We start from the raw sequence: 15,646 nt of genomic DNA, 5'->3' as shown, positions 1-15,646 counted from the left end.
ATATTTTCAAGCCTCAGTGAATTTCTTAAAAAAGACTAAGCATTTTATTTTTGAATTGTATAATTCCAGTATCTGTAATTTTTAGGTTCTGATCATGATGTGTTTTGTTTCTGATGACTATATTATGAGCTTTGTTTTTCTGTTCATTCTGTGATCCACTGCCACCTCCACTGCTACTATATGAGCTGCTACTATAAGCATAAAAATTCTTTGAGGCCTGAGAGAATGTGGGTTTTTCAACAGAGAATTTCCATCTGCTTCTGCAAGGTGTCTTTAAGGACTCTGAATGAAAAGTGACTGTAAATTAAGTTCTTGGTTTTATTACTTTTGGACAACTCTGGAAGTTCATTTGAGTTTCCTGTTCTGTGAAGTTGCTGCTTACGTCATTTAAATCAATTTTCTACTGGATTTCTTGTCTTTTTTCGTACTGAGAGTCTATTTTAGATAAGAATACTATTTTAGTTGAACATGGCACAAATATTTTTTTTCCCAGTACATATCTTCTCATTTTCTTTATGGTAGTTTTTCAGAAATAAGGGTCATTCATTTAAATATACTCACATTTATTGAGTATGTCTCCATTTTGTTTAATGACTGCTTCATTACTCTTATAAATATAATTCATACTTTTTCTAAGTATTGTATAGTTGCCCTACATATTTAAGTAGCCCTTCCCACAAAAAAAAAATTGTACAAAAGTTAGGAATTGCAATTTTTCCCCACATGTATAACTGATGGAGATAACACTATTTTTTGAGTACTCCATCTTCTCCCCATTAACCTACAATGCCAGAATTGCCAATCACTAAGTTTCTATATTGTCATTAGACTCTTTCTGGACTTTTTCTCTGTTTCATTAGGCACTAGGTAAAAATCACACTGCTTGTTTTTGGAGGGTTTTTTTAGGTTGATTGATTGATTGATATATTTATTTACTTACTCATGAAGACACAGAGAGAAAGAGGCAGAGACACAGGCAGAGGGAGAAGCAGTCTCCATGCTTCTCTCCCTCATCAGGGATCCTGATGTGGGACTCGATCCCAGGTCTCGAGGATCACACCCTGGGCTAAAGGTGGCACTAAAGCACTGAGCCACCAGGGCTGCCCAGATTCACACTATTTTATTTTTTTATTTTTTATTTTTTTTTTTAAATGATTTTTTTTTTTAATTTTTTTTTTTATTTATTTATGATAGTCACAGAGAGAGAGAGAGACACGCAGAGACACAGGCAGAGGGAGAAGCAGGCTCCATGCACCGGGAGCCTGATGTGGGATTCGATCCCGGGTCTCCAGGATCGCGCCCTGGGCCAAAGGCAGGCGCCAAACCACTGCGCCACCCAGGGATCCCGATTCACACTATTTTAATCAAGAAGTCTTTCTATCTTTTTATTCTTTTTCTTATTCCCCCATATTATTATTTTGTAAACAAATTTAAACTCAAATTGTCAAGTTCTATTAGTCATCTGTTGGCTTTTCTATTAGAATTAAAAAACCAGGGATCACTGGGTGGCGCAGCCGTTTGGCGCCTGCCTTTGGCCCAGGGCGCGATCCTGGAGACCCAGGATCGAATCCCACGTCAGGCTCCCGGTGCGTGGAGCCTGCTTCTCCCTCTGCCTGCGCCTCTGCCTCTCTCTCTCTCTGTGTGTGACTATCATAAATTAAAAAAAAAAAAAAAGAATTAAAAAACCAAATCTTGGGTTAATTTTCGGAGTGCCTATACCTTTACTTGAGTCTTCTTATCATTAACATAGTGTATTTCCTCTTTTTTAGGTCTACACTACTGTTTTCCAAAATATATAAACTTATTTCATAAAGCATTATATACCTTGTATTAGTTTTATCCATAGACATCTCACATTGCCTGGTTTTATTTGTAACAACTTTTGTCCCTAATATTTAAGATATAACCACATTCCTTTGCTTATCACTTGTCAAGTTGTTGATAGCTTTGATCTTATTATCTATTTTTGAAGACTTATGGCATTTTAATTTCTAATGATTTCATGTACTTTTCACCCAAAGACTTAGACCTTTTTCTACAGAATATTTCAGGAATTAGGCAGAATAGGATAGTAACTTAGATAATCATGGAATAAAAACATGGTTTTTTGAATAGTAGGGCAGGAGAATCTTATAGTCCAACTAATCTGAATACCCCTTCTTCAGTGATGTTTAAAACACCAATTGTTCTATGACAGTCCCTATGAAAAAATAGGAGAAACGTGGATCTGAAACTTACTATAGAAAAATTCAAAAAAAAAAAAAAAAAGAAAAGAAAAATTCTAAACCCAGAATGAAAACAAATACTTAAAAATCCAACCATTTTTTCATCTTAGCCTCGTGATTCTACATCATCCATTGGCTATCTATGTAGAAAAATCAAACATAGAGGGAAACTGAAAGATCGATATCCATATTGTAGAGTTGTCTACTTTTTGTTCAATTGTGTGAAGTTGGTGCCTTTGGAACCCAGGATGCAGAACCAGTATAATATTGTGCTATTTTCTTCAGCACTTTCTCAAATTGTACATTTGGGAATTTAAAAGAGTTAATACAAAGCTATCTTTTTTTGGCACATGTTTTTTCATTCTCATTCTCATTTTAAAATACAAAATAAAATTAAACCATATACCAGGAATTTCACATAATGTCTTTACTTACTTTTCCATCATGTTTTCCTTTCCTGTCTCTAGTTCTTGGTCCTTCCATGTACCAACAGCATTCATGATTATAATTCTCCTGGATCAGCAGTTTCTATTTGTCTATAAGTAGATGCTCTTAACTGATAATTCTGTCTTCTCCTTCCTTCCTATACCTGATCTTAAATTATTGACATTTATGGCTAAAACATTTAAGTCCATTTAATGTTGAGGACCCTTATCAGCAAGGACTTAAGAATAAAACTTTATATGAGGATGGAAATTTGATTATGTGACTGGCTTGCACTAAAGGAGTCTTCCCTAGGAATATTGAGGGAACCTACCACTTCTCTGAGACTGAATCTTGCTAAAAAAAAAAGTGAACCCCAATTTATTATTCCCAGACTTTGTTTCCTGGATGCTAAGTTGAGTTACTAGATAGCTAAGAATAGCAATACATCAAAAACCTAAAGCCAATCTCATAGTTTCTGTTTCAGGAATTTAGAGTAGAGGGAAACTAGTATAAGGATATACAGCAAATATTCAATCTCTTAGGGAATTAAAGGAAGCATTTTTACCAAGAACAGCTTAACTTTAGGTTGAAAATTTTAAACTTATTTCAGTAGCTCAGTTCATCTTAGAACACTGATTCATCCCTCACACCCCTTCTATTTGTAGTATTATAAATACTGTATAATTTTTTTAAGAGTCAAATGTAATGACTCAATTTTATAAAATGGTACCCGGTTTAATCCTCTAATCCTATCCATATTTTCAACCAATATTTAGAGTGCCTCTTCTGCATCAGGCCCCTCTATAGGTGCCAACCTTAAAGAATTCAGACATAATTTCAGACTCTTAAGAGGATGTAGCCTAATAGATGAAGAAAGGGTGACAGAACATGAGAGACTCCTAACTCTGGGAAACGAACAAGGGGTGGTGGAAATGGAGGTGGACGGGGGTTGGGGGTTATTGGGTGACAGGCACTTGATGGGATGAGCACTGGGTGTTATGCTATATGTTGGCAAATTGAACTCCAATTAAAAAAATATGTAAAGAAAAATTAAAAAAATCAAGCTGTGGTCCTTACATATTCAGAATTATTTTGTGAGGAAAAATTGTCTCGATATCATAAAACAATGACCAGCATCTGAGATATTGAATTCAGTGTGCACCTAAAATTATTTTAAATATTCTTCAGAAATGAACCTTTTCCACAGTTCCAGGTTCTGAAGAAATTCTGAAATTTCAATGGAAATTCAGTTATGATCCCAAAGTCTACAGGGAGGGATGAATATCTAACCAGATTGTTATAGCATATGGTAAAGGGATGCCCTTAAGAGCTTAGGATGGACCAAGTAAGATTTCAGAGTAGGTATCATCTGAACTGACAGAATGAAAGTATATAGTGAGTTCAGCAAATGTGAACATTTGGGCAGGGGGGGGAAGGCGGGATATCAACTGGTAAGGTCACATGAGCCAAACCAAAGTTTTCTAATGAATTGCATTAGAGTCTACTGAATGATGTAGAGTGAATGTTTATAGTAGGTATTTCTTTTTTTTTTTTTTAATAAAAATATGTTCCTCTCCATAGATGAATACCTCAAACAGTACTTGAATCACAGAAACATACTGGAACATTCTGTCTCTGATGAAGGAGAAACTAACTTTTAAACCACTTAAAATGTCAAGTAACATAGTGGAACTCTCTACTAGTGTGTATGAACTGTCAACGCTCATTCATGTTTCCTTGAACCTTGAAGTCTCTCTTTTTTTAGGTACTATAATCCTACAACCAGTGGACTCATCCTGAGGGATATGAAGATCATGTGCCAACTGAAGAATGCTTAAATCCCTTTGCTGTCAACTTCCTGTTGATTTTATTTAAATAAAAGCTTCCTAGTAAAAGGTAGAAAGTTTTGGTCACTTAAGTCCCCAGAAAGACTAAAAATGGCACTGGAGTTGTTTTTATGTGAAGATAATAAATGTAATTGGCCCAGTCGTGAAGAGTATGCCTATGATAGTAGAGCACCTGGTTAGCTATGCAGAGATCCAGCTGACCCTCACACCCCACTTTATGAATTAACTTTTTACGAAAAAGGAAATGAGAGTGACAAGAAAAGCCAATAAATCAAAAAGTAATGAGCAAAAATAGAGAGATTTAGAAGATACTTACCAAAATTACATCTGGAGGAAGAATCAAATTTAGTATGGGTCAATTGACAAGTCTAAATAGAACCAATTTGTATCAAGACTTTTACACCCTAGATTTACTCTTTTTTTCCCCCTGTGTCAATTATTGACATGTTTTGCACCACAGTCAAGAATAGCAATTATTAATATACCGATCAAGCAAAAACTCAGCATTTTAAAATGATTAACTCATTCAAAACAGAGAATCTCCTACATCCCATTAATTACAGATAAATAAAGCAAGTCCCATACTTCAATAGGCTTATAACTGAATAGAATAAGGGATACTCATTCATTTATTTGGCAAGCATTTTTATACCTAAAGACTCTTTTAAGTAGGGAGAATATAGCAGAGAATAAAAACAATAGGTTTTCTGCATGTAAGCAATTTTAATTTAAGGCATCTCTATATTCTTTCATAGCAACTGTCCCACTAACAGTGCACCAGGGTTTCCTTTTCTCCACATCCTTACCAGCATTTATGTCCTATGCCTTGTTTATAATAACTATTCTAACAGGTGTGCAGTGATACCAGTTTTCCCTACTATCCAAAAGTTGGCTTTATGTCTCTTTGCTTTTATAAAAGACTGACATTAATAGCTGTTTTCACTAACTGAAAGAAATCCAAAGAGGATTTTGCCCTCACAAAATAATTGCTTACTTGCTTTATGCCTTTTTGGCTTATGAAACACTTCATAGGAATGCTCTACTTTTGGATGCTGCAGGAAATCTCTATCTCAGTTTGGTTTTGATTTGAATTTCCTTGATGACTAGTGAGGTGGAGCACCATTTCATGTACTTTTTGGCCATTTGTATGTTTTCTTTGAAAAAATGTCTGTTCAAGGCCCCTACTCATTTTAAAATTATGTTGTTTTGTTCTTTGCTTTTATGTTGTAGAGGTTCCTTATATGTTGTGGATATTAATCCCTTATTACATATATGATTTGCAAATACTTTCTCCCATTCTATAAGTTGGTTTTTCACTTTGTTTATTTCCCTTTTGTTGTGCAGAAGCTTTTTAGTTTGATAGAGTTCCACATGTTGACTTCTGTTTTTATTGCTTTTGCTTTAGGTGTCATATCCAAAAAATTATTACAGAACCTGATGTCAAGGATTAATTTATTTTTTCTAGGAGTTTAACTTTAGGTCTTAAATTTAAGTCTATTCCATTTCAAGTTAATTTTTCTGAGTAGTATAGATAAGGGTCTAATTTCATTTTTCTCCATGCAGTTATCAAATTTTCCCAACATCATTTATTGAAGAAACTATTCTCTCTCTACTGAGTATTCTGTGAAATACTAGTTGACCTGAAATAAAGGGGTTTATTTTTGGCCTCTCCATTATGCTTCATATTGGTCTGTCAGATTTTAGTGCTAGTATTATAATGTTTGATTCTTCTAGCTGTGTACTATAGCTTAAAAATCAGAAAGTGGATTCCTCTGCTTTGTTTTCAAGATTGCTTTGGCTCTTGGGGGGCTTTTGTGACTCCATATGTATTTTAGCATTATTTTTATATTTTTATATTTTTATATTTTTATATTTCTGTGAAATATTGGAATTTTTATAAAGATTGCAAAGAATCTATAAATGTCTTTGGTAGTATTGACACTTTAATAATGTTAACTCTTCTGATCCATAAACACGGGATAAACTTCCATTTATTTGTATCTTCAATTTCTTTCATTTTATAATTTTTGGTGTATAGATTTTTCCTTTTCTCAGTTAAATTTATTTCTAAGTATTGTGTTTAGTGTTATTGTAAATGAGATTGTTTTATTTCTCTTTTTTCATATAGTTGATTGTTAGTGTATTGAAACACAACTTATTTATGTATTATATATTTTAAATATTTTATTTATTTATTTGAGAGAGAAAGAGAACAAGCAGGAGGTGGGGTGGGGTAGAGGGAGAATCAGACTCCCCTCCGAGCAAGGGCCCATCTCAGGGCTTGATCCCAAGACCTGAGCCAAAGACAATTGTTCAACTGAGTGATCCAGGCTTATTTATTTATTTATTTATTTATTTATTTATTTATTTATTTATAAAGTGGGCTCTATGACCAATGTTGTACTTGAAGTCAAGACCCCAAGATCAAGAGTCATATGCTATACTGACTGATAGGAGCCTAGAAAACACAACTAACTTTGCACATTGATTTTGTTTCCTGAAGCTTTACTAAATTTATTTATTCTAACAGGATTTTTTGTAGATTATTTATGATTACTTTTACATTTTTCTGAAAAATGTCATTCGAATTTTTGTAGGGACTACATTGAATCTATAGATGCAGTAGGTTTTGGTGGAAACTTTAGGCCTCATATAGTTGTGTTTTATTATTTTTTTATCCATTTATCCATTCTGTGCCTTTGGGGGGGGGGATTTAATCTATTTACATTTAAAGTAAATACTGATAGGTTAGTACTTGTAATTGACATCTTGTTGTTTTCTGGCAGTTTTGTAGTTCTTTTGTTTCTATTATTCTTTCTTGCTATCTTTCATTGTGAACTGATGATTTCCCAAAGTAGTATACTTTGTTACCCTTATTTTTCTCTTACGTGTATATACCATATGTTTTTGTTTTGTGATTACCCATTTTATTGATATTTAATTTTAAGCTGATAACAACTTACCTTGGATCACTTTTATGAACTTTAACATTTTACTCCTTGCCCCATCTTAGCATTTTATGCATTGATGTCATGATTTACAATATTTTGCAAATGTGCCCATTAACAGATTAATGTACATATAGCTATTTTAAATATTTTGACTTTTTACCTTTATATCAAAGTTAAGTGGTTAACAAACCATAGTATTATGGTATTACTCTAAATCTGATTTACCTTTACTCTTTTATGTTTTCATATTGTGTGATGCTACTACTAATTTGCATCTTTTCCTTTCAGCTTGAGCTCTTTAAAAAAAAGAGATTGACTTATTTATTTGAGAGAGAGAGAGCATCCATAAAAGGAGAGGTAGGGCAGAGGGGGAGAATCATAAGCAGACCTTTACCCCTCCCACTGCTGAGCACAGAACCTGATGCAGGGCTTGATCCCACTACCCAAGATCATGACCTGACCTGAAACCAAGAGTTTACATTCAACCTATGATGCCAGGCAGGGGGCAGCTCTGGTGGCTCAATAGTTTGGCCCTGCCTTCAGCCTGGGGTGTGATCCTGGAGACCCGGGATTGAGTCCCACATTGGGCTCCCTGCATGGAGCCTGCTTCTCCCTCTGCTGTGTCTCTGCCTCTTCCTCTCAATCTCTCTCTCACTCTGGGCCTCTCATGAATAAATAAATAAAATATTTTTTAAAAAAATGATGCCAGGCAGGCACCCTGAGCTTGAACTCTTTAAGTTTTTGTTTTGTTTTGTTTTGTTTTTATACATCAGAACTTATGGTGATGAATTCCCTCAGGTTTTATTTGTTTGAGGAAAGTTTTTATCACTCCTTGATTTCTGAAGACAGCTTTCTTGGGTAAAGTATTGTTGGTTGGCAGGTTGTTGTTTTTTTTTCTTTCAGCCTTTTGAATAGATCATGCTATTCTCTACTGGCTTGCAAATTTTTGCTGAGAAATCTGCTCATAGCCTTATGAGGGTCTCTTATTTGAGAGAATTTTTTTTCCCTCACCACTTTTAAAATTTCTCATGCTTAAATTTTAGATCGTTTTATTATAATGTATATTAGAGAAGACAATTTTAGATTGAAATTATTTGGTGAACTATTGGCTTCTTAAATGTGAGTGTACAAATATCTCTCCAGGGTTGGTAAATTCTCATTAATTATTTCTTAAACTTTTATCCTCTTTTCCTCTCTCTTCTTGTGAGACTCCAAACATGTATAGATTGTTTTCCTAAATGGTGTTACACAGGCATTCTTCATTTTTCTTCATTCCTTTTTCTTTTTGTTCTTCTGGATGATTTCTAATGATCTGTCTTCAAAGTCACTGATTCTTTCTACTGCTTAATCCAGTCTGTTGTTGAAGTTCACTATTGAATTATTTAGTCATTGTCTTATTTTGTTGGCAGCAGACTTAAAAATAGGGTAATTATTACTATTGAAATTAGATTTCATAGCAAAGAAAATTATTAGTGATAAAGTAGGATATTATAAACTGATAAAAGGATCAATCCACCAAAAAGGTGTGATAATCCTACACATGTACACAAAAACAACAAAGCTTCAAAATACATGGCGCAGAGTCTAACAGAGCTGAAAGAAATAGTCTCACAATTATGGTTAAAGATCTCAACGACTTACAATCAGTAATTTATAGAAATATGAGTGCATTAGCAATAATATAGAACTAAAACCATCAGCTGAAGGGTCTAATGAATATATGCAGAACATTTTCCCCAGCACCAACCAAATATATATTCTGTTCAAGTACCTATGGAATATTCACCAATACATACCATATCCTGAGTAATAAGACAAATCTTAAATTTCAAAAATTTGAAATCATATATAGTACATATTTTCATTATAATGGAATCAAACTAGAAATTAATAACACAACTACAACAGGAAAATGTCTAAATACTTGGAAATTAAATAAGATACTTCTAAGTAATCCACAGATGAAAGAAATTATTGAAGGGAATAAATATAATAAATAAAATGGAAACAGATCAAAATTATGTGAGATGCAGCTAAGTCAGTGTTGCAAGGGAAACTTACAACACTGAGTAATTATATTAGAAAGAACTCAACCCGATAATCTAGGGTTTTATCTCAAGAAACTAGAAAAAAGAACAAAATAAACCAAAAGTGAATAGAAAGAAGGAGATAGCATAGAGCAGAACTCAATAAAACTGAAAACAAGAAAATAATAGTGAAAAATTATAAAACGAAAACTGGCTCCTCAATAACAATAAAATCAAAAGCTTTAGTAAGACTGACAAAAATGAAAAGCAAAGATACATCAGGAATAAAACAGATGATATCACGACAGATCCCGAAATCACTGAGAAGATAGTAAGTGAAGACTACAAACTACTTTATGTTCCTAAATTTGACAATTTTGAAGAATCTGATTAATTCTTAAAAAACTACCGACTACGAGAAGTCAGCCAAATGAAATTGATAACCCAAATTATTCTGTAACTATTAAAGAAACTAAATTTGCAACTAAAATGTCCAAAAAATGATGTATCCAGGCCCAGTTTCATTGGAGCATAATTTTACCAAGCATTTAAATAATAATTAATGCCATTCTACACAATTTCTTCCAGAAAATTGAAGAGGATGGAGTACTTCCTAACTGATACCATGAGGGCAGAATTTTTCTTATATCAAAACCAAAACAGCATAAAAAAAGAAAACTACACATGAATATATCTAATGACCTTAGATGTACAAATCCTCAAAAAACATTAGCAAATCAAGTTCAGTAATGTATACACCAAGGCCAAGTAGGATTTATGCCAGTTATGCAAGGCTCGCTCAAAATTCAAAAATCATGCAAGGGTTAGGGAGAGGGATGGAAGGGCAAATGAGGCTATAAAAGAATATCAAAGGAGCCTTATAATAGTACATGCAAGGATCTTGCTTGTGGTGGTGTTTATAGGAAGCTACACATGAAATTGTACAGACACACACATAGGAATGCATATAAAACTGATGAATTTGGAGGGGCACCTGGGTAGTTTAGTCAGTTAGGTGTCTGCCTTCTGCTCAGATCATGATTTCAGGGTCCTGGGATCGAGCCCCGCATTGGGCTCCCTGCTTAGTCAAGAACCTACTTCTCCCTCTCTTTCTGCCCCTCCCCCTACTTAGGCTTTCTCGCTTATTTGCTCTTTCAAATTAAATTCTTAAACCTAATGAAATTAGAATAAGCTGTATTTGATCAGCAAATTATAATAGAATACAACAGGCAATATATAAAGAGAGTAGCAAAGATTGTTCAAAAATTGAAGCCAGGGATCCCTGGTTGGCGCAGTGGTTTGGCGCCTGCCTTCGGCCCAGGGCGCGATCCTGGAGACCGGGGATCGAATCCCATGTCGGGCTCCCGGTGCATGGAGCCTGCTTCTCCCTCTGCCTGTGTCTCTGCCTCTCTCTCTCTCTCTCTCTCTCTCTCTCTCTGTGTGACTATTATAAATAAATAAAATTTTAAAAAAGACTTATTAAAAGAATAAGTCTTTAAAAAAAAAGACACTTAAAAAAAATTGAAGCCAAAAATTTCATATTAAGAAAGCATAAGAAATCTCAACCATGATAAAGAAGAAATCCACACCTAGACACAATAGTAAACTGTGTGCAAAAAGGAAAAAAGAGAAAAAAAATTCTCAGCAGTCAAAAGATTGTCTAAAGAGAAATAAAAACAGAACTCAAAAGTTAAGTCAGTAGTATCATAAAAGTGCTGAAAGAATCTAAAGTTGTTTCAAGAGGACAATATAAAGAAGTGTCAGAGAAAAAAAAATTTTTTAATTTTTTTATCCAGAGAACTTCATTGACAGGATTTCAAAATAAAGGAAAATAATTCTAAACTTACTCTGTGATGCATCAGGAATGGTAAGCAAAGAAAACCATGGGTTAAATTTTAGCAATTTCTGAAAATATAGAAGAATGTTTTTAATGTCTGACTTACAAAGTTACAAAAATACATATTCTTAAAGTTTAATTCCTAGGTAACCAAAAATAACACAAAATTAAAAATGCAAGGCAACGTTTGAAGTTAGAACTGCCTAAGTTTCTTGTATATTTAAGAGGAATATATGTACTCCGATTTGTTTTTTTTTTTTTTTTTTAGTTATGTATGTTAAAAATTTCAAAGTAACTACTAAAGAAATTTAGGATGAATTTAAAATTTTAAAACCAGTGAAGAAGAAAAAGTGGAAAACGAATTAAAACCTCAATAAATTAAAGGAGAGAAAAATATAAAAATTGAAGGGAAAAAGGAAAATTATAGAAGAAAATGTAAATGTCACATTAATAAAAATCATTAAAATATCCAATTAAAAGTCATAGATTATCAGACTAGGTAACAAAAAATGTATAGCAATATGCAATATAGAGATGTGTGTAAAACATAAGGACAAAGAAAGAACCATCCCAAAAGGGGAGAAGGGGTATAAAGGTGGTCTGGACACACCATCAAAGAGATGATGATTGGAAAAGTTTGGAAGACTTCTGATTTCTGGCATGATGGAATGAGAAGGATGAAAAGTCACTTCCCCAGAATGCAACTAAAGACCTGGAAAAAGTAGTCCAGAACAACCATTATAATGCTCAGAAATTTAACTAAGAAGCATACAGCAAACTGATATAGTTAGTAGTTAAAAACTACTGAAGGTGGATACAAAGCGTATGAGTATGTTATTCCTTGGGAGAGTTGCCTCCAAGCTCAATGGAATGGTTTTCAGCTAAGGTGTGGCAGGCTGTGTAACAATAAGCTTCACTGCCACTACCAGATGAGGTACATTTGAATCAAAGCACTGTCCATTAAAGGGACAATATAATCAGCAAGTGGGCAGGAGGCCAGATGCTCATCTTTTGGGAGCAAACAACAGACAAGTGGACTAACTAGGGATTTTACCAGGAGTTCCTGTAGATGAAAAACCCAAAGGGGACTTGATCTTCTCATCCCATTTCCTGGGATGATCAGAGCTCATCACCTGCATTTTCCTGATTGATAGAGCCCAAGCTTGTACAGAGTAGATGTGAGAGTCTAGTACACAGTAAAAGCCATAGAAGCCTTGGGGATAACCTGATTTTTTTTTTTAATTTTATTTACTTATTCATGAGAGACACAGAGACACAGGCAGAGGAAGAAGCAGGCTCCATGCAGGGAGCCTGATGTGGGACTCGATCCTAGGTCTCCAGGACCCAGGCTGCACTGAAGGCAGCGCTCAACCACTGAGCCACCCTGCCACGCTGCCCTGGATTTTGAATGTACCTTCTAGCTTACAAACAAATCCATTAACAGAGGGTGGGAGCCTTAGTGAATTGAAATATTTGAATGCAACTTCTGACCAAAGTTTGAGCACTAAACTATGTGGCCACAGGGCCAATGATTAGAAAGCCAGAGTTAAACATGAAGAGAAGAAATTTTTAAAAATGAGCAAATATGTTAGCAGCCACACATTGTGAGGGAGGCAGACATTACAAATACTATCTGAGCAAGTTACTACAAAATCAAAACAGCAAACACCCTCAGACAGGGGAAGAACCCAGAATTGGTACAACATTTTATCTAAAATGCCTAATATTTAAGAAAATATTGCAAGACATTCAAAAATATATATGACTCATACTTAGGAAAAAAACAAGAGTTGATAGGAACTATATCTGCACATTCTCAGATGTTAGATTTTACAGATGAATAATTCAAAGAAGACATAAATTAGACATATTAATGAGGCAAAATAAACCACTTTTATTTTTTTTAATTTTTATTTATTTATGATAGTCACACACACACACACACAGAGAGAGAGAGGCAGAGACACAGGCAGAGGGAGAAGCAGGCTCCATGCACCGGGAGCCCAACGTGGGATTCGATCCCGGGTCTCCAGGATCGCGCCCTGGGCCAAAGGCAGGCGCTAAACCACTGCGCCACCCAGGGATCCCTAAACCACTTTTAAAATAAAGTGTAATCACATTAAATCAGCAAATAGAAAATCTCAGGGCAGCCCAGGTGGCTCAGTGGTTTAGTGCCGCCTTTAGCCCGGGGCCTGATCCTGGAGTCCCGGGATAGAGTCCCACGTCAGGCTCCCTGCATGGAGCCTGCTTCTCCCTCTGCCTGTGTCTCTGCCTCTCTCTCTTTCTCTCTCTCTGGCTGTCTCTCATGAATAAATAAATAAAATCTTTAAAAAAAAAATAGAAAACCTCAAAAAGAGGTAAGTCCTAGAATTGCAAATAAGGTTGAAATGTGATAACTGAGACGAGAAATTTAATACAGGGGCTCACCAGCAGATTGGAAATGGCAGGGGAATCAGTGAATTTTAAGATAGATTTAACAGAAATCATCTAATCTGACAAATTCATAGGAAAAAAGATTGAAGTATGGACAGAGCCCTAAAGACTGTTGGGGCAAAATCAAACATGCCAACATATGGGAAATGGGAGTCCTAGAAATATAGGAGGGAGGAAAAGAGGCAAATAAATCTTCAAAAATAACTAAAAACTTCTCAAATTTATGATAAATATTTGGCCATAATGCTAAGAATATCAATGAACCCCAAGCAGAATAAAATTTAAAAAAATTATACTTAGACCAATCAAACTGTTGAAAACCAAAGATGAGATCATTTTGAAGGCAGCAAGAGAGAAATGACTCATTAGATGGAAAAACAGATGATTAATGGCTGACTTTTTATCAAAGACAATGGCGTTCATAAGAGCAAGTAATAAGATATTCAGTTTTGAAAGGAAAAAAAACATACTTCAATAATGAAGACAAAATGAAGACAGATTCTAAAAATGGAATTGTTACTAGAAGAACTGCACCCCACCTCCATCCTCCAAAAATGTAGAAATGGTCCTTTAGTCCTTTCTCTATAACCTTAGATGGTAACTTGTATCCATTGGAAGTAATGAAGAAAGCTGAAAATTGAATATATGTGGATAATTATAATGCTATATATTTTCTTATAATTTTTCTACTTTCCTTAAAAGATATAAGATGGTATAAAGCAAAAATTATAATATTGCATTATTGTTGTTATATAACTTATAGATTTAAAACACATGATAGCAAAAGGACAAAATGTGGGGAAGAAAAGATGCCTTGGAGTGAAATTTCTAATATTATAGCTGGATTGTAACTGTAATTCTGAAGTCAATTGTAATAGATAAAAATGTACATTTTCACCTAGAAAAACCGTTAAGAAAATAGATGAAAATAATGTAGTAAAAACATAGGAATAAAAGTGTCATGTACTAAAAAAAGTTTATGAAAAATGGATGGTAAGAGAGGAACACAAAAGACAGGAGACAAATAGAAAACAAATTGCAAGGTGGTAAATACAACCACAGTAACAAATACATTCAGTGTCAATGTAATCCTCTGCAAAAGGGATTGTTACTGAGGATGAAAAAATAAGTTGCAACTGTATGCTGTCCAAAAGACACACACCCTAGATTTAAAAACATGAATAGATTGCAAGAAAAAGGATGGAAAAAGATATATCATGAAATGTATTAACTGTTATACAGCTGAAGTGTCTATGCTATCACCTTTCCAACATATAGAAACAGCAAAAAAGCATGCATATCTTCACACACATATACTAAATGTTCACAGCAACTTTATTTGTAACAAAAAAAAAAGAAATAATGAAAACAGAAACAGAAAGAAGACACATCGATCAACAAAAGAATGGGTGAGCAATTGTAGAATGGTCAATCAAATAATATATAATGTAAAGCAAATGAACCACAACTACTTGCTACAATGCTAATAATCCTTAAACATAATCTTAGCTTAAAAAGAAAATGGGCACAAAAGACATATCTAATGATTCCATTTATGAAATTTCAGGAAACACAAAATTAAGTTACTGTTAAATTTTGATAGTGTTAACCTTTGGATATCGGTGGGAAGCATGATGAAAATATGGAAGACTGAAAATGTTCTTTTTCTTGATCAGGATGGTGCTTGGTATATGTATATGTGTACATGTATGTGTGTTTCATGATTACCTACTAAACTTTACAATATACAGTATATATTTTATGTATCTACAATATACTGTAAAAATATATAGTAACAACATTTAACAGTGCTTAAAAACCTAAAAGGCTTTATGCTTTGCTTTTATATTTTCATCCCTAAGTATTCTAAGTACATTTGTTCAAACACACATACAATTAT

The sequence above is a fragment of the Vulpes lagopus genome, chromosome 19 (assembly GCF_018345385.1).
Source record: "Vulpes lagopus strain Blue_001 chromosome 19, ASM1834538v1, whole genome shotgun sequence".
Classification (NCBI taxonomy): Eukaryota; Metazoa; Chordata; class Mammalia; order Carnivora; family Canidae; genus Vulpes; species Vulpes lagopus.
This window is presented reverse-complemented; position numbering follows the sequence as displayed.